We start from the raw sequence: 20,404 nt of genomic DNA on the forward strand, positions 1-20,404 counted from the left end.
AAATCTTTAAAATATATATATAAATAAATAAATAATTCTTTAAAAAAAAAAAAGAAATTCTGGTCTATACACTTAGTGGATGAAATAGTGCCTTTTGGGACAATATAGATGGATCTTGAGGTAGTTATGTAAGTGAAGTAAATCAGAATGTGAAAGACAATCATTGGATAATTTCACTGATTTGCAGAACATAAATAACCGTTGAAAACAAACAAACCGTTGAAACACAACAAAAATAACTTCTAGACTCTGAAAAATAAGTGATTCTAGAGGGGAAGTGGAAGGGGGAGCAGGAAAAGGGGTATGTGACAGGCACTGGAAAGCTTTGGTGGTTGTTGAGTCCTGTGCACATGCGGAGGATGAAGCTGTGTACCTCAAATGATATATTTTTATAAATTAATGGTAAAATGATTTTTTTGAAAGAATACTATTTCTTATGAAAATTAAAGATGGCTCAGAATTCAGAACTATAACAGGGTGGTTCCCAGAGAAAGAGAAGGTTCCAGGTTCCCTGCCTCACTCAAGGAAGGGTGATGCTGAGCAGGGAGTAGAGAAGACTGGAAAAGGAAGGAAGTGAAACCGGTGTGCGCTCTTAGCATGACAGCAGCCGCTGCTGCTGTTGTTCACCCTGGCAGCCCTTAAACCACCATGAGTTCATGTCCCACGAAGAGGTAAAAAGAAATTCATAGACAAACCCTCAGATCAATAAGCGGAGAGAAGCAAATCTATGTATATTTTTTAAAGATTTATTTATTTATGCATACAAGAACTGGGTTACAGGCCAGAGGTACAGGAGGGTGAGAGGATTCACCAGAGACAGAGCAGCGAGAACAGGCAGACTGACTGAAATACACTGCTGAGGGGAGCAGTGGGCGAGGCAGGAGAGGTCTGCTGCACCGTGTGGGTAGCTCCCTGGCCGGCAGGGATCCAATTTGCTGTGCAGAGGCTGCAGACAGCTTCACAGTGCTGTGCTTAACCCCTTGCACCACTAGGGAGGCCCAAGAAGCAACTCTTTAAAGAGTAAAGTTTATTTAGAGGAGAAAGAACAAAAGCAAAGACTCTAAGGCAACAATTGCAAGGAGGGGCAAAAGATGCCATATGGGCCTGTGTCTAGGAGATATTTAAACCCTTTTTTCTCTATTCCAAAATCTCATCATTTTGCTTTGTGATTTTGTGATTGGCTCTTTCTCCTAGAGTCTGTATTCCTTGGGGCAGATGTGTCCATTTTCTCAGCTTGTCTTAGAGTTTCTCCTTCACCTCTCCTGTCCAAGGTCTCTTAAACTTTACTGCCCCCATTATCTCTCCTGACCTCATCCCTGGAGTATGTTTTGGTTAGCACCTCCTAGAGTTTACTGTCCTTATCTCCGGAGTATGTTTGGTTAAAACCCCTTTAACTCTCCCCAAGCCTGCCTGCACTGTCTCTGAAGCTGCCTAATTAACCCTAACTTGCCCTAGGACTCAAAAGAAAGATGGGGAGCAAGAAGGAGGCCTGGAGGAGGCACATGGAGCAGAGAGACATGTAAAGAAGCTGTGCTTGCTTCTCGGCCTTGGACTTGTACCAGGCATTTGGACATGGAAGGAGACACTTGAAACAGACATGGGTAAGAGACCCATGGGGAGGTTAACAATGCCAGTGTTTACACCTGGTTTTGATTTTGCTCTTTTCCTTCAAGAATCTTCTGGTCTCTTTTGCCCCTTTCTTATGGGTCCCCACCAAGAGATGCCTTAGACTTGTGCCTCAGTGGCCCTGCTTTGGGCTAACCCTTTTTAGTATATGTGCTGTCGAAGCGAGCACTGGGCTAACCCTTTTTAGCTGGGCATTTACCCACGAAGGGATGGGTAACTTCAGGTGCTTTATTTGGAAACCATATTCTTTGTCTTTTTTCTTATCTTCTTTTTATTGCACACTAATTGTATTAAAATTCCTTTGCATTAAAGGCCTTATATACTAGAGTATGTTTTATCTCAATGTGGTGAAGGCAGAACCTTTTTAAAGCAGGCATATTGGGGGTTCCTGGGGTGTCCCTCCCCCTGCCTGGTAACAGAACCAGTACCCAAAGACAGAGCCTGGAATCACAGAGGAGGGCTGTAGGGAGGAGGATGAGATTCAACAAAAATTCCTTAGATCACCAACGATGACATGCTTCCAGTTGGCCCCCTTTTAATGGACATGTCTCACCCACTTCTCTTATGCTTCTCTCACCACTCTCCACTGGTGTGTGGGAAGATAACTTGAAGTCACAGGTCTTCCTATGGAGACCATCCTGTGCTCTGGGAATTGCCTTTAAGGAACTTCCACAGAGAGACTGACCACTGGAGCCCCACTCAGCTCTGGAGCTGAGGTAGATAAAGACATCACCGAATTCATACTGGGTCTGATGATGACTGAGTGGTACGTGGAGCTCTGGACCAGGTGGTGATATTTTTTCTGACAGAGAGAAGTGGATCTTTGGTGGATGGAGGAGAAGGAAAAGAGCTGACACTTCCCAGGATGCACGCCTGGGGGTTCCACCCACACTGAACTGCATAACTGGGAGACTGTGACTCAAGTGTGGGGGTCTGCATTTGTCACTGGACTTGAGGTGGGCCTGCTGCCCATGGAACTGACACATGATTTTCAGGTAAGGAGCAGCTTTTATTTTGCTGGATTGGTTTAGCAAAATCGGGAAGTCATAGCCCAAATCTGCCATCCTGTCCATTACCAGGCATGCGGCTTTAAAGCCTGTGTGGAAAGGACCAGCTGGTCAGGGAGAGGGAAGGGTGGAGTTTTCATCACCACAGCATGTGGGGTGTTGACGCCTCCTCATGGGTCCATGTGCTTTGTCCTGTGGGCTTAGCATGTGCTCTTGGGTGAATGTGGAGGTTTTGGTATTATAAAGTTACTGCTGGGTTTGCCCGTGCTCCCTAGAATAGAGAACTGGGTAACCTGTTAGAACTTGCTCCCACCAGTTTCTGCTGGTGAGATCCTCCTGATGCTTCAAAAACAAGCCTGCAAAAGTTTGTGGGGTAAGGGAAGGGTTGGCTGCACTGGAAGAAAAGAACACCGAGCAGGCTTTGACAATTCCTTGTGCAACTGGCTTCAACTTTGTAAAAGTTTCCTACCACAGTTTCACTTTGGGCTCTTGGGAGCCACATGTAAAAAGCCCAGATGGGCATGACCAGTGTAAGCACTCTGATAGAAGCTCCAGCTAAACTCCCAGAATCCACTGCCAGTAACAGAATCCACTGCCAGTAACTAAGCAAGCCACCTCCAATGTCAAAACCAATCAGGTCTTCCGGAAAACCCAGCTTTTCCTACCTAGGGACAGCAAGTGCATGGGATGCCTGCGGCAGGATTGCCGGGCTAAGCACTGACCACCCAGACTGTGCAAGAGAACAACTGTGGCCTGTCACTACATTTTATGGTGGCTTGTTAGCAGGAAAATAGAAAACTGCCAAACACACTCCCAGCATGATTATAGCTTGTTTATACTCCTACCAGGAAAGTAGGACATTATCATATGTTGGCAATGATATGAGTACATTCTTATATTTACTAGTGAGAGATTTGGGTGGATAGATAGCGTTAGTCTTTTTTTTTTTTAATTTTATATAGAATCACAACACAATTCATCCATTTAAAGAGCCCAATTCAGTGGTTTCTGGTATATTCACAGAATTGTGTGAGCATCATCACAATCATGTAAGAGCATTTTTATCACCTTAGTAAAGAAACTCAGGCCCAGGGCCTCCCCTGTGGTGCAGCGGTTGAGCACTGGGCTGCGAAGCTGCCTGCAGCCTCTGCAGCACTGGTTCAATCCCCAGCCACCAGCAAGGGTCCCACATGGAGCACAGACCTCTCCTGCCAAGCCCGCTGCTCCCCTCAGCAGTGTACTTTGTCAGTCTGCCTGTTCTGCTCCCCGCTCTGGCTCTGGTGAGTTCTCTTTCCCTCCCGTGCTTCTGACTGTGCCCAGTGCTTGTGTAAATAAATAAATAAATCTTAAAAAAAAAAAAAAAAGAAACTCAGGCTCATTAGCAGTTCTCATTTCCTTCCAATTCCTCCAGCTGTGGGTCACTCCAACCTACTTCTGTCTCTCTATATTTCCATGTTCTAGACACTTTATTTAGTGGAATTATAGAATATGTATCTTTTGTTACAGTATCTTTCCCTTAGTGTAATATTTCCTATTGTTATCCATGTTGACACACGTAAGAGTATTCCATTCTTTTTTATTGCCAAATAATATTCCATTTTATGGTGTGGTAGATGGAATAATGGCCCCAAAAGAAGCCCATATCTTAAGTCCTAGAATCTGTTACCTTGATAGACATTTGGATGGTTCCCTCTTTTTTGGCTGTTATGAATAATGCGGCTATAAACACTGTTTACAATTTTTTCTGGGCAGATATTTTCATTTCTCTTGGATAGGAAATTGGGTGTGGACTTTCTATATTATATGATAATCCTGTATTTACCCTTTTAAGGAACTGACAGAATGTTTTCCACAGCAATTGTACCATTTTACATTGTCACTAATAGTGTGAGGGTTCCAATTTTCCACAAGTTACTAATATTTTCTGTCTTGTTTATTATAATATCCCTGTGGTATGAAGTGATCTTTCATTAAGGTCTTGATATCATTGGTGACTAACAATATTGAGCAACTTTTCATGTGCTTATTGTTCATTTGTATATCTTTGAAGAAATGGCTATTTAGATACTTTACCCATTTTTTCCAAAGAATCATTTATACACACACACACACACGTTTAATCATTTATGCTGACTAAAAATTAGAAAGAACCTAAAAATTCTAGAGTGAGAATTGATTAGCTATATATGCAATAGCATACTAAGTCTGCACTAGAGGTTATACTATATTTCTTTATTTATAGTGATTTATATTTATGGTTTGTCAAACAGGTTACAAAACAGAATTGTACCATTGTTGTAAACACACATATATTACAAATATCCACAGGAAAATTGTTTAGAAGGTATACATCAACTTATGTTACCTTGGGGTGATAAAATGATAAAATAATTTTCTGCTTTACTTTTTCAGTATTTATTAATTTCTTTGATAAACACACATTATTTTGTTTAGAAAGAAAAGTTGCTTATCTTTCAAACATATTATTTTAAACCTTGAGGCTGCATTGTAATATTAAAAATAGATATTCCTATTTTAACTTTCAAAATATGAATTGGGCTTGCAGATTTTGCTAAATAATTGGAATCTTTCTATAGTTAGGCTCCCAAAATCCTTCCTAGTCCCAAAACATAAAGAGCTGGGGATCTGAACCAAACTACCACCAAAAGATAAAGCTGAAATCCAAACCTAAGTTCATAGAGAAAATCTGGTCCCATAATTCCAGAGGAAAAAATAACAAACCATCAGAATGACAATATTTTTATCATCTGGATTTTCCTCAAAATCCACCTACCCTGTCCATGATAAATGGACAAGACCTCTGTGGTCATTATCAAAAGGAAACTGCACAGCATTAATAACAGGTAATCACTGTCATGTTCCTGGGGGTTGTTCTTAGAACCCACTTACCAAAACTCTGAAGATGATCCATTCCTCACCATGGATGAACTGCCTCTTTATGTCTGGAGCCAGCAGGGCTGTTTTAACTCCCTTAGTCAGTTTGCAGTCCTCAGGCACAGACTGATCCTAAGCAGCCCTCTAGAATGCTAGGACACCATCAGTGTTTCCAAATTTCATTGGCTCAGGTCCAGCTGATGTGCACAGTGGCCATCTCTTCTGCCAGAAAAGCTTGGGAAATGCTAACATAGGCTCTCCAATTTCATCGCGTCCCACTCCTTTCCATTCTGCCCATTCTTTTTTTTTTTTTAAGATTATTTATTTGTGCACACAAGAACTGGGACACAGGTCAGAGGTGCAGGTGGTGAGAGTATTCACCAGAGACAAAGTGAGGAGTAGAACAGGCTGACTGGCTGAAATACACTGCTGAGGGGAGCAGCGGGTGAGACAGGAAGAGGTCTGTCTGCTGCACCATGTACGTAGCTCCCTGGCCCCCGGGGGATCAAATTCATGCTGCAGAAGCTGCAGATAGCTTCATAGTGCTGTGCTTAACCCCTTGTGCCACCAAGGAGGCCACCCCCCCTTTTTTTAAATGAAAGCTAAAATACTACTTCATGGCATGTTCAGCTGGAATAAAAATATTGTGTGTATCTCTGAATCTAACCTAAAAGTAAGTCAGAGCCATGAAAGAGGTCAATACCTAGGGAAAGGATGAGGCCATGCTTTATATCATCAGTTGTTAAGAAATTTTAATGCAGTATTCTAAAGCATAGCCACAGCCTGGCTTCCATTAAATTGTCTCAGTTTACTTAACTATAAAGTAAAAGTAATTTTTTTAAGATTTATTTATTTATTTATACAAGCACTGGGTACAGTCAGAAGCACTGGAGGGTGAGAAAATCCAGCAGAGCCAGAGCGGGGAACAGAACAGGCAGACTGACGAAATACACTGCTGAGGGGAGCAGCGGGCGCAGCAGGAGAGGTCTGCGTGCCATGTGGGACCCTCGCTGGCGGCCGGGGATCGAACCGGCGTTGCAGAGGCTGTGGGCAGCTTTGCAGTCCAGTGCTCAATCTCTGCGCCACCAGAGGAGGCCCGTAAGTAAAAGTAATCTTCAAAAGTAATCTGCAGCCCTTATGGAAGGGCTACCATTAGGATTAGACATCTGATATGGATCTTAGTACATGAATAATGACAAGTACTTCTCAAGACATCTAGGGGAGAAAAGGTCCAGATCATTTCTTCTTTCACATATTGCTGCAGAATATTCAACAATGGTCAATCAGGAGAATGGGATGGAGGTTGTGGATGTGTCAGAGTCAGAGGAGAGGAATGAGGTCACCCTTACCTACTATTCTTAGGGAATAGTAAGGATAGTAGTAAGTAAGCAATAGTAAGAAGAGTAAGCAAGCACCCGTCTCTCCTTCTATCCCAGGATAAGCAAATAATTTTGAAAGACTGTCTCGAGAAGTCATTCCCAACAGGCTTTCGACTTCACATGCCTTCAGGGACCAGGTAGATAAAGGATTACACTGTGACCATATTTGGGGGATTTATCCTAAGAATGAAAGTTTGGTTTAACAATCAGAATTGATTAATGTATGTTAATGTACTAATGTAGTACACTGCTTAACGAGAGAAATGTATCATTAGGCAATTTCGTAATTGTGTGATCATAGACATGTACAAACCAGATGCTAGAGCCAAGCACACACTTAGACTATATGCTCCAGCCTATTGGGACCACTGGCACATATTTGGTTTAACATTAACTGAAACGTCACTCAGTGAAGTATGACTGGAGCATTGTTAGGGACAATAATCACATGATCTTAATAGTTGTAGAAATGCAACTAACAAAATCCAACACCCTTCATGATAAAAATACACTCAAAAAATATTATATTGATGCTTAATTTCTTGATTGTGTTAAGTCTGCTCTGGTTAATACAAGAGAAAGCGCACACTGATGTACTTTTAGATAAAGAGGTACCACATCTCCACTTAGTCTTAAATGGGGGAGGAGTGACGAAAGAAAATAATAAACAAATAAGGCAAAATGAAAATGCAAATACAAATAAATGGATTAAAATAAAATAAAAAATAAAAATACACTCAACACACTAGGAATAGAAGAAACTTCCTCAACCTGCTGAAGGTCACCCACAAGACCCAGCAGCTAGCATTGTTACAGGACAGGGAGAGGGGCACCCCAAAACCCCCAAACCTAACATCTCTAAATCGGTTCTACCATCCACTGCATCAAGACAAAACATACTCTAGTGCTTTAGACCTTCGATGGAAAGAAATGTTAATACCGTTAGTGTGCAATACAGAAAAGGGGAAAAAGAGAGTTTTCATATCAAGCTCTGAAGTTACCCATCCCCTTGTGGGTAAATGCTCAGACAGCCTGCCCAAAAGCCTGCCCCAAGTCTAAAGCACCTTCCAGTGGGGACCCATAGGAAAGGGACAGAAACAGCCAGACAGGTCTGGGAGGAAAAGAGCAAAATCAAAATCAAGATCAATGCTGCCGTTGTTAACCTCCCCAAGGGTCTCTCACCCACATCTGTTTCAGCCAGTCCAGGACCAAGAAACAAGCACAGCCTATTCACATGTCTCTCTGCTCCACGTGCCTCCTCCAGGTCTCCTTCTGGCTCCCCATCCTGCTTCCTTCCTTCTCCAGTCTCCTCTCCAGCTACTTGTCCTCCCCGCTTAGCTCCATCCTCCTTTGGGTGGTGCAGGGAACATGGAACCTCCCCTTTTCCTGGGGACCACCTTGTTACAGTGCCATGTACAATCGTGAAAGACCTAACTTTTCCCCATTTCTATCGTTTAACTCTTTAGTGATGTTTCTATTTCAGTTATGGTTCAACTCCAGCATTTCCATTAGGTGCTTTTAAACAATTTTTTTTTCTTTGCATGATGAGACATTGTCATCATACCTTCTTTTACTTCTTTAAGCATGATTTAGAACTTGACTAAACTTTAGTTTCATGAGCATATTTACAATTGGTGTCTTAAAGTAAGTTTCTCTTCCATCTGACACCTGCGCCCTATCACTGGCATATGAATCTCACCCCCATGTGAATCTCACACTACTATTTCTTTGCATGTCTCCTTTTTTGTTTTTGAAATCTTCATACTTTAGAAAATATATCGTAACAACTCTGGGTACTGATTTCTGCTCCTTCCCTGAGGCTTCTTGTTGCTGTTGTTGGCTTGTTTGCCTCTTGGCTTGACTGTTTTAATAAACTCTATACTCTTCACACTGTGAAACTTCTGATGTCATCCTGCAGAGATGAATCACTAGCCATGTACAGTCACCTTGGATGACTGTGGTCTTTGTAGGGCTTTCTCTGACTATTTTTTCTTGATCTTTCTCTTAAGCTTTTTGCCTCTGTTGATAACACATCCAGCTATTAGACCCCAATAACTGCTGGCTGATGGCTCTATTGTTTGCAATAATGCCCTGGGATATAAACTTAGCCACTCTCAGATCTAATTCAATTTGGAATACCTTGCAAGGTAGTCTTTGGAAGCAATCTTCTTATTTTGTTCTGACCCCAGGAGATCTCTTTAGCTGTTTCTTTTCCTGGTTCCCTCTGGTAAATAAGGTAGCCTACAGTTTATTTTATTGCTCTCATGGAACTACTAGCTTCCTTGTAATAGCTTACCACCAAAGTCTCCATCATTTTATAGAGTATCTTTGGCCTTAAATGCTTATGCATTCTTTTCTAAATAAACAAGTTGAAGAGCCTCCCCTGGTGGCGCAGCGGTTAAGCGCTGGGTTGTGAAGCTGCCTGCAGCCTCTGCAGTGCCAGTTCAATTCCCCGGCCACCAGGCGAGGGTCCCACATGGTGCGCAGACCTCTCCTGCCACCCGCTGCTCCCCTCAGCAGTGTACTTCGGTCCTTCTGCCTGCTCTGCTCCCCGCTCTGGCTCTGGTGAATTCTCTCACCCTCCCGCACTTCTGACTGTACCCAGTGCTTGTATAAATAAATAAATAAATCTTTAAAAAATATATATACATATAAACAAGTTGAAGGTGCTTTGTTCTTAAGTCCAGCTTTCTCTGGGCAAAATTCTCCAAGCTAATGCTCTGGAGCTGGGTAGGGACAGCAGCTCATTCCCATTGGAATGACACCTGGGTTTTTATGCAGGGCTTTGTTTGTTTGTTTAATTTTTTAATTTTTTATATATATTTTTTCATCAATTTTCATTTTAAAACAATGCTTGCTTCCCCAGCCCCCCTCCACCTCCGGTGTAGTCCCCATAGAATTTCCTTCACCAGTGAACCCGTGCACTATCACCACAGTCCCCTGTGCTTCTTCCTCCCTCCCTCTGCTCCCTCTCCCTCCTCCTTCCCTATGCAGGGCTTTGGTGAGGGGTGGACACTGCTGATCTTTTTGGCTTGACTCTCCTGATATGGAACCTCTGGTTTATGAGCAAGCTGGGCCAAGGGTGATGAGGACCCCAGTGTTTTCAGCCTGACACAGCATGAGTAGAGCCTTAGTAGGTAACTTAGGGGTCAGGGTAAGAACTGGGTAGAAGATGGAAATCCTAAATCTCTTTGTTGGCTGTAGTCACCAGGAATTTAGCCTCTGCAAAGCAGAGCTGGAGAAGATCAGAACTACTGTTCACTTGTTCCTCCTAGGGAGGTACCAGGAAGGTATTTCTTGGAATTTATTCTTTTTTTATTTTATTACCTGGGAGTCTAAGGGAGAGAAAGTCCCATTTTGTTGGCCACATGACCCTACAGTGGAGTGTCAATGCTTAGTAGGTAGTGGGGCAGGGAAGTAGGGAGCAGGTTGTAGCTCAAGTGTAACAGACTTGCCGTTCTCTTGAAGATTCAGTGGATTTTCTTGAATATTTATTTGCTGTCTGCTTTTAGACCTTTTCTAGAGATTTTGGTGTTTACTTATTTCTTTAATTTAATTTTTAAATTTTTTTAAAGATTTATTTGTTTATACAAGCACTGGGGTACAGGCCAGAGGTGCAGGAGGGTGAGAGAGTTCACCAGAGACAGAGTGGGGAGCAGAACAGGCAGAAGGACCGAAAACACTGCTGAGGGGAGCAACCGGCAAGACAGGAGAGTTCTGCCTTGCCATGTAGGTATCTCCCTGCCTGGCCAGGAATCGAACTGGCTCTGCAGAGGCTGTGCACAGCTTCACAGCACTGCGCTTAACCCACTGCTCCACTGGGGAGGCCCTATTTCTTTAATTATGAAAGTAAGTTATCATTCATGGTTGTATCATTGGGGAGTAGATGTGCAGAGCCCCTTATGCCAAAATTCTATAAGTGACTCTTCCTTATAATGTTAATTTTAATCAACAGAGGCTCTTCATTTAATGAAGTCCAGTTATATATTTTTTCTTTAAAGACTAGTGCTTTTGTGTATACTGTTTAAGAAATCTTTGTCTTCCCCAAATTTATGAAGGTAGTCTCCTGTTTTCTTCTAGAAGCTTTTCTTTTTCTTCTTCAAATTAATTCTATGATCCATGTCAAATTTTTCCTTGTTTATGGCAAGAGAAGATTCTGGGTTTTCCCCTTGATATGGAACCATCTGAATGAGCACCATTCATCAAAGATAATTTTTTTCTTGCCGAATTATGCTTGTGTCATGAATCAAATGGACATTTCTATGTGAAACTTGTTTTGTACTCTTTATTCTGTTCCATTGGTCTACAGATAAAGTATTGGGTTTGGGCCATATTGTCTTAATTAACACTATTATATGATAAATCTTGAAATCCAATGATCTAAATCTCAGAACTTTGTTCTTTAAGATTTTCTTTTCTATTCTTGGATTTTGCATTTCCATGAAAGTGCTTGCCAATGTGTACATGCACACGCACACACACACACATACATACACACACACTGCAGTTGGGATTTTGAATAAACAGAATTGACATTATAGATCAATAAGGAAAAATTTGACTTTTAACAATGTTGAATCATCTGTTCCTTGGATATGGATGGTACAGTCTTCATTTACTTAGGTCATAATTAGCTAGTTTTAGTAATACTTGGTAGTTTTCAGTGCCTTTCACATCTTTTATTAGATTTATTTTGAGGAATTTGATTTTTTGATATTATTGTATAAATATTGTTTTTCAATTTTAATTGGAATTGTTACAGTAAAGAAATGCAATGTATCAATTTACTGTCATGTTTTGATCTCACAGTCCAGCAACTATGATCAATTTACATACTCATTATTTGTAAATTTATTTGTTTGAATTTTCTTTGTGACAAATCACTCTAAATCTCATTTCTACCCTGTCGTGTATATTTTTATTGTTAATTATTCCTTCCACTATAGGGCTCTACTTTTATAATGTTCAAGTATAATATGCATCATTTTCCTGAATGAACTGTAGTTGAAACTGGACACTTCATTGGCATATCTAACTGATTCTAGTATATAACAATTAAGTGACAAAAGCTAAGAACAACTCAGATGAGATTTTATCTAGTTCAGTTAAAAACTTCCTGTGTACATCAAAGCTTAAGATATCTTTTTTCTGCTTTGGATTTCCTGATTACCACGTTATCGTCTCTAAAATATTTCCTGTAAGGTTTATCATTAGTCAGAGTTTTATCTGCTAACTCCTATAAACATTCATGTTTTCTTATTCCATTCCTTTGACCTTCCTGAAATGCAAGTCTAACTACTTCCTCTACAGTGTATTAAATAGTAACATTTCTTCCAATAATTTCCATGGTGATATAATCTGTTACGGTCACTAAAAGTCTTTCCTCATGTACGTCAAAGGATGTGATTAACTTCAGTTCCTTAACATAATAACATAATTGTGAGAGCTTCATAGCTTTGTATGCAAATCATTTTGAATATCAAATTTGAGGAAATATTTTGTAAGATATGTTAGCAGTAAAATTCAGAGAATTTTCACAAGTAGACTTTGGCTTAATTATGGTTTAAAAATTACTCTTGGAAAGAATTGCAAAAGGTATATATATATGTTCTTTAGTTGGAATGCCAGTTCAGTTACTCTAAGATGATATTGGCACTGAGCTAGGGTTAACATCAAGGACTATACTTGCTTTGTGTCTTGTGTAAAGTTAATATTTATTTAACACTTTTTGATTGACTTAATGAAAGATGTCATCCTAGAACCAGTCAAGACTTCTTCATAAATTCAAGGGGATCCTCTTTTCTACTATGTCTTCAGAAGAACTTCTAAATTCCCTAGATTCCTTCAATGCAAGAGAAGATGACGTGTTCCTAGTTTCCTACCCAAAATCTGGTAAAGTTTATTTCAATTTCTTTAATGTAGAAAAAAATAACGATGCTCTTTCAGAATTTTTCCACGGGAAATTAAAATATTCTAAATGCTTATTTTAATGAAAAAGCTTGACATCAGAGAGCCAAAAGATTTAATTTGAGAAAACTCAATTGGAGAAATTAGAACCTTACTGGACTCTTTTATTCATGATCTATAATAAGCAAAATATCTATAGCATTATAAAGTTCTCTTTGAACATTGTACCAGGCCCAGTAATAGTGTTTGTTCAGTTCATATTAATGATTGACTTATAAATAATTTTTTTCTTCTGGGTTAATGAAAACCATACACATTTTTACTGTTCAAGTTTATACCTTATTCTTCAGAATTTATTCCCAGTACATATCTATTCTCATGAAGGGACCATTATTATGAATAATGTCATTCTGAAGCCATTCAAAATTAATGATAGATTATTTTTGCTTTTGAGAAGTGGCCAGGATCTAGAATACCCAAGTGCCTCTTGCTGTTTCTAGAACAGTGGAGTGTGCAGATGGGCATGTCCCTATTGGCATGGGTTCAGCAACTAAGAGCTAATTTTCCTTCTAGTGGAGAATGTGGGGAGTGCAGAGTAAACCTCTTGTTTATCTAATTGGAAGTCAGGTCCAAGAGGTCCTTCTCATAAGCAACACAGAGTTCACAAAGAGCCAGATATTCCAGTGTGCTTTTAGAGAATAAATATAAACCATACCTGTATCTCTTTTATTGGAAAATGTTGCTGCACATGGAAAATGATTGCTCTATAATAAACTCTATAAATAAGTAGTCCCTTCCTTTTCTGCAGGGAATACCAGACCCCAGTGGATGCCTAAAACTGTAGTACAGAATCTTTTATACTGTTTTTTCCTATATGTACAGACCTATGATGAAGTTTAATTTATAAATTAGGCACTGTAAGAGATTAGCAACAATAATTATAAATGTTATAAATCATAACATTCTGTAATAAAGGTTATGTGAATGTGGTCTCTCTCAAAATATCTTACTGTACATAATATTTCCACACAGGTAACTGAAATCATGGGAAGTAAAATCATAGCTAAGGAGAATCTGCTACAGAATAAATCAATATGTTTTGTTCCAGAAATGCAAATATCATACTCTATGAGCCATATTTATATGAATATTATAAATATTTACAACTGACTACCATTAGAAGCTAAAACGGTCTTAAACTTAATACACAAGGCAAATGAGAGCACTACTAACCCTATTTAACTGTAATTTTATTAATATTGTGTGTTATTGAAATTGCTATGAGATAAATGGAATTTGACCTGATTTAAACTATTTAGGGGCATTGCTTTCAAACAAGCAAACATCCTGCCCACCCACACTCCTGCTTCTCTGCTGCATTGACCATCCTCGACAGCACTGAGGTGTATCCACATTTGCTAGACATAAACAAAAATGGTATTCCTCCCAGGCTCCCCGGTGCCAGGGTTGCATCTCTGTGATGCTGGGATACAGCATTTGTTCATTGTTCAAATGCTTTGTTTGAACAGTTGCTCTAAATCTACACACAGATAGAAATAAGATTCTGTGTCCATCTTCAGGTGGAATATGGCAGGTGGACATGAATGTGAGAAGGGCAACTATATTCTGGGAGGTGTTCTAAAGGTGGGTGCTGGGTGCACTTGGGAGGAAAAGAAAGGGATGAACAATTTGGTCAAGAGAGTGAAGGTTCAGAAAACAGTTTATAAAAGAGCAAAATGCATGCGCTACAGGACTAGTAGGAATCCTGTATAGAAAGAACTGTGTGTCTGCACAATGGAACAAAAAAAAAAACCCAAGTTGAGTGGTAGCAGAGGAGAGGATTTTAAGCTGAGGAAACAGCCTGTTAATTTCTCATATATGGTCCCACCTTGGTACATGCCATGTAGATGAATGGTGGTCCTAATAGAAGGGGCCAGAGAATTTGAATAAGGTGGGACCATCCGGTGGGCATAATTACACTATGATATTGGCACAACATGGACTAAGGATGCATTTCTCAGAACACTTCCCAGTCTTTTTTTTTTTAAAGATTTATTTTATTTATACAAGAACCGGGATACAGACCAGATGCGCAGGAAGTGAGAGGATTCACCAGAGACAGAGCGGGGAACAGCACAGGCAGACTGACGAAATACACTGCTGAGGGGAGCAGTGGGTGAGACAGGAGAGGTCTGTTCGCCATGTGGGTTGCACCAAGGCCAGCGGGGATCGAACCGGCATTGCAGAGGCTGCGGACAGCTTCACAGCGCGGCACTCAACCACCTGCACCACCAGGGAGGCCCCATATTTCCCAGTCTTAAGCAGCAAGTATATCTTCATGCTATTTAAAATGTGACTCTTTCTGTAAAATGAATTAACATCTCAAATGTTTCAATAAATTTCCATGAGCATCCAGAGGTAGTAGTAAATACTGACAATAAGCGAGGCATTCATTTCTTTTATAACTTCATATTTTTCTATATCATTTTTCATCAAGAGTATCATTTAATTTAAAAATGCATTTCATTTTATTTTGGGGTGAAGGTACTCACTGGATTGCAGAAGTCTTTGAGAACATTCCTGATACTAGAATCACTCTAATATCTCCTGTTGAATTGGGAGGCCTCTCTAAATTTGATGAGCTAAAAATGCATGGTTAAGAGAAGAGTTATTCCAACACATTTGAGCTATGACATACTACCAATGAATATTAAACAAAAACAATACCAGGTAAGTGCACACATCTGAGCTTCCCTTCTTGTTCTGGTGCTCTGGGCCTGTGATACCTTAGAAAATTGCTGACTCTCTCTGAGCTTACTTTATGCCATAGAAGAACAGAAATATCTACTTCATAGATAAGTATAGCAAAGATTAAATAAAATAATGCATGTATAGTTGTTACTATAGTATTGAGGATATAAAAATTATTTTAATAATCCTCCAGTAATAAAAAACATGGCTATTATATTGGTGTGTCAACCATAATTATATTAGACAGTGTCTTTTTATATTCTGAGTCTGGTTTTTGACTTTTCACTTTAAACATTGATGTGTAGGAAAGAAAAACTGCTTTAATAACTTTATGTTAATTATTTTATCTATCATTTTGCAAGGGATTATAGGAATAAAAAATAAACTGTAATATATAATGCTAAAGAATGGTTACCTTAATGTCTTTTCTAAAATATGCATATTATTATAAAACTAAATTGCAATTTAGAAGAGTGTTTTCTATTTTCATTTCTTTCTTACCGAACTTATGTTCTCACAGAGAAAGACTTGTGGAATAAGATTCAGCAGAAACCAGGTTTTAAATCCTGAATAATCACAATTTAATTAAAATATGCCTATCAATGCATTAAAAAGGCTAAATGTAAATATATCAACATACCAACTGATTTTCTATGGGATTGTATTAGAATTAAATTTGATTTTCTTCATAAATGTCTGAGAGTATTTTTATAATTTTAATTTTAACTGTGATTTTTTTAACCTTAACTGTGATAACTTTTTAAAAAGCATTTATTGAAGCAATATTGGTTTACAACATAATTTAGGTTTCAAATGTACAGCCTTTTTTTTTTTAAAGATTTATTTATTTATTTATGCAAGCACTGGGTACAGTCAGAAGCGCGGGAGGGTGAGAGAATTCACCAGAGCCAGAGCGAGGAGCAGAGCAGGCAGAAGAACCAAAGTACACTGCTGAGGGGAGCAGCGGGCGGCAGGAGAGGTCTGTGCGCCATGTGGGACCCTTGCCGGCAGCCAGGGATCGAACCAGCGCTGCAGAGGTCGCGGACAGCTTAGCAGCCCAGCGCTCAACCACTGTGCCACTCGGGGAGGTCCTGTACAGCCTTTTAAATCCACATCTGGATATACACCTTGATGTTCACTCCAGAACACCAGTTTCCTTTGACCCCTTTTACTCTCCTGCTCCCCTCTAGTAATCATTATTTGTTTGTAAAAGAGCAGAAACCAGGTTTTAAGAAATATCAGTTAGTATTCTGATTAAAATTCAGTTTTGATGAGATAAAATATATTCAAAAAGCAAAGTATACTAGTTCCCAGTAATCAAATGAAAACAAATATCACCTCCCTGTTCAATGTCCATCACATCATCTTGATTGTGACTGTGAGCACAGTGTCACCACACACGCCAACTTCTCTTCTGTGCAAATAAGTGATGACAATCAACAAAGGCAAACTGTCACATAGCTCTACCTTAACCTTGCCACATCTGCCAGCACAGGCAACTTCACTCTGCCAGGGATTGTCGTGTAGATAGACCATCTCTAGCACGGTAACCATTCTTTAGAGAGGACTTGGGGAGGAGAGGAGTCTGCATACTCAGTAACTCTTGCTCAGGGCTGTGCAGTCCCCCTGATAACTAACAGTTGTGGAGAGTCCGGTTTTTGCAAACATTGTAACAGTGACAAGAGTAGGTTCTTTTTGTTTCGTAAGGAAACTGAAGCTCAGAAATATTAGGGTGCTTCTTAAAACCACCACACTCAAGGAACAGGCCTTCCGAGTGATCCCTGATGAACCCTGGTCTCCGCCAACTAGTACTGTCTGCTGTTGTTAATGGCGGAGACCTGAGCACCAGGAGGCGGGCCTGGAGCCTCCTCACCTGTGGGCAGGACCCCATCACACAGCAGTTCCTGCTCTCATCTTTCCCTACCCTTGGTCTCCTATTTTCTTCCTGATGCTTTCCACTCCTTTTTTAATGTTTCCAAACTCTCAGGAAATTTTGTATTCAAAAAGTTTCTTTCTTGGCCCCCCTGGTGGCACAAGAAGTTGGAGCAATACCCAGCCTCTGCCGCTGAGGTTCGATCCCTGCTGGTCAGGGAGAGACCACATGGCGCAGCAGACGTCTCCTGTCTAGCCCGCTGCTCCCCTCAGCAGTGTATTTCAGTCAGTCTGCCTGTTCTGTTCCCCACTCTGTCACTGGTGGATCCTCTCACCCCCCACATCTCTGGCCTGTACCCCAATTCTTGTATGCATAGGTGAATAAATCTTAAAAAAAAAAGTTTACTGGGCCTCCCCTGGTAGTGCAGCGGTTGAGCGCTGGGCTGCGAAGCTGCCCACAGCTTCTGCAGCACCGGTTTGATCCCTGGCCACCGGGCGAGCGTCCCACATGGCACACAGACCTCTCCTGCCACGCCCACTGCTCCCCTCAGCAGTGTATTTCGTCAGTCTGCCTGTTCTGTTCCCCGCTCTGGCTCTGGTGAATTCTCTCACCCTCCCGTGCTTCTGACTATACCCAGTGCTTATATAAATAAAAAAATCTTAAAAAAAAAAGTTTACTTCTTGATATTTAGTTAGTATTTAATCCCCTCCCCCCCATATTATTCCACCTTCCCTTCCTATAGCGCACCCATTCCTTAGTACTTCTTATCATTTCTTTTAGAATACCCTGTAGAGGCAGGAATGGACACAGTGCAGGTTTTCTGATCCAGTAGACCGGGTAAAGGAGGAGTCAGAGTCCTCAGTGGTTTTGCAGGTCTTTTTTCGGGATTACCAGGTACATGGGAGGCAGGGGCACTGGGGGGCTGGTAGGCTGGCAGGCCTCCCAGCCCCCAGCAAGTCTTTACTCTTTCTGGATTCTCTGGCGTTCTCTCCGCTTCTCTGCTTCTTGGTTTCTCTCTTGGCTTCTGCTGTCGTCCCCGTGACGCCGCCCTTAAAAGCCCAGTCTCAGCCCAGGTGAATCCCATCTACCGATGCTCACACCCTATTCCAGGTGCCCGCCATCAGGCATGCATTCAGGACCGCAAGGATCCATCATCTATCCTGATGGCGGGAGGGCAGAAAAGCCTGACATTTTCTTTACCCTACACACCCTCTTTTAACTTTTATGGGCAAAATACAAATTGATGGTTTGAATTGTCTTCCCACCAGGTAATATTGACATGGAACTTTGGGAGGGGGAGGTGTCACTAAAGGTCCTGAAAAACCTCTTTTTTTCTACAAAACAGAAAATCTCCAGCTGGATGACTGCGCACATTTTGCCATTTTATCCCTGATTGTAAAGGCAGTGGGTTTTTAAATGCTCTTTGACTCTTGGCGCTCAGAGCCAGCTCAGGAAGCTAGCTGGAAGCAGTGAGAGAGATGCCTGAGGTTTGGGGTACTCGTAACTTGTTGGGGTGATATAGGGGCAGGACAGGAAGGACACAGTGCTGGTTTTCTGATCCAGCAGACTGGGTAAAGGAGAAGTCAGAGTCCTCAGTGGCTTTTGCAAGCTTTTATTTAGATTTACCAGGTATATGGCAGGCAGGGGTGCTGGAGGGGCGGGAGGCTGGCAGGCCTCCCAGCCCCCAGCAAGTCTTCACTCTGGACTCTCCAGCCTTCTCTCGTGTTCCCTCTGCTTCTCTGCTCTCCTGCTTCCGTTCGTTCTTGGCTTCTGCTGGCATTACCGTGACACCGCCCTTAAAAGCACAGTCTCAGCCCAGGTGAATCCCATCTACCTATGCCCACACCCTACTCCAGGTGTCCGCCATCAGGCATGCATTCAGGACCTCAAGGATCCATCATCTATCCTGATGGCGGGAGGGCAGAAAAGCCTGACATTTTTCCTTACACTACAGGTGGAGAGAAGATAATGGAGGTGTTGGGGGCATAAAGCTGGCTCTTCATTGCTTGCACTGTGGCCTTCACACATCTCAGAGAGGGAGAGCGTTTGGGGTCAGCCTCGCCCTATCGATAGTCACGTTATCGGCTGCAATGCCTGGGCTCCCACCTAGCAGGAGCTGAGCCACTTCGGAACCAGGGTCCTGGCTGCGTGGATTGATATGATAGCAAGATGCATGTCAGCACCAAGGGACGTAGAGAAAATGAGTGTAGGGTAAGTAAATAATATCAGACTTTTCTGCCCTCTTGCCATTAGGATTGATGATGGATCCTTGTGGTCCTGAATGCATGCCTGATGGCGGGCACCTGGAGTGGGGTGTGGCATGCGTAAGTGGGTGCTCCTGAGCTGAGAGCCTGAGCTTATAAGGGCGGCGTCACAGAGATACCGGCAGAACCACTAGAGAGGAGAGCAGAGAAACAAAGAACACGAGAGCCCAGGAAGAGTGAAGACTTGCTGGGGGCTGGCAGGCCTGCCAGCCTCCCAGTCCCCCAGCACCCCTGCCTGCCGAGTACGTGGTAAATCCCACTAAAAGCCTGAGAAACCACCGAGGGCTCCAGGACTCTCTCCTCCTTACCTCGTCTGCTCGGATCATAGAGAACCTGCTCCATGTCCTCCTGACCTTACAATGAGATTTAATGCTTAACAGGTATGAAGGGAACCCCGCCCTTGCTAACCTGTAATGAAAGTGCCTGCTGCTTTGCACTGCCAAGGCCACTTTGCACTGCCAAAGCCTGGGATCACACAGTGAGGTGGGTGCAGGGACTTAGGTTCCTATTTCTTGGGGTACAGTGTGAATGCCCAGGCTTTCCCAGGTTCAGTCTTTAGTGGTGGATTTAAAACATGAGAGTGCGCAGCAATCAAAAAAGATAAACTAGTGCAATTTGCAGCAACATGGATGGAGCGGGAAGGGATCATGCTCAGCGAAAAAAGCCAGAAAGAAAAAGAAAAATACCGGATGGTCTCACTCA

General features: G+C 41.6%; 1 pseudogene across 1 annotated transcript in view; it reads left to right on the forward strand.

Annotated features, from left to right (window-relative positions):
* Positions 1–3,148: 3,148 nt before the first annotated feature.
* Positions 3,149–20,404, forward strand: part of LOC311185381 (sulfotransferase 6B1-like) — a 31,337-nt pseudogene continuing 14,081 nt past the window's right edge. Inside the window, exons 1-3 of the transcript in view lie at positions 3,149–3,163; positions 12,667–12,799; positions 15,359–15,548. The product of the transcript in view is annotated as a sulfotransferase 6B1-like (transcript). The remainder of the gene's footprint in view (positions 3,164–12,666; positions 12,800–15,358; positions 15,549–20,404) is intronic.

Source organism: Talpa europaea, assembly GCF_964194135.1.
Source record: "Talpa europaea genome assembly, chromosome: 15".
In the NCBI taxonomy this organism is placed as follows: domain Eukaryota; kingdom Metazoa; phylum Chordata; class Mammalia; order Eulipotyphla; family Talpidae; genus Talpa; species Talpa europaea.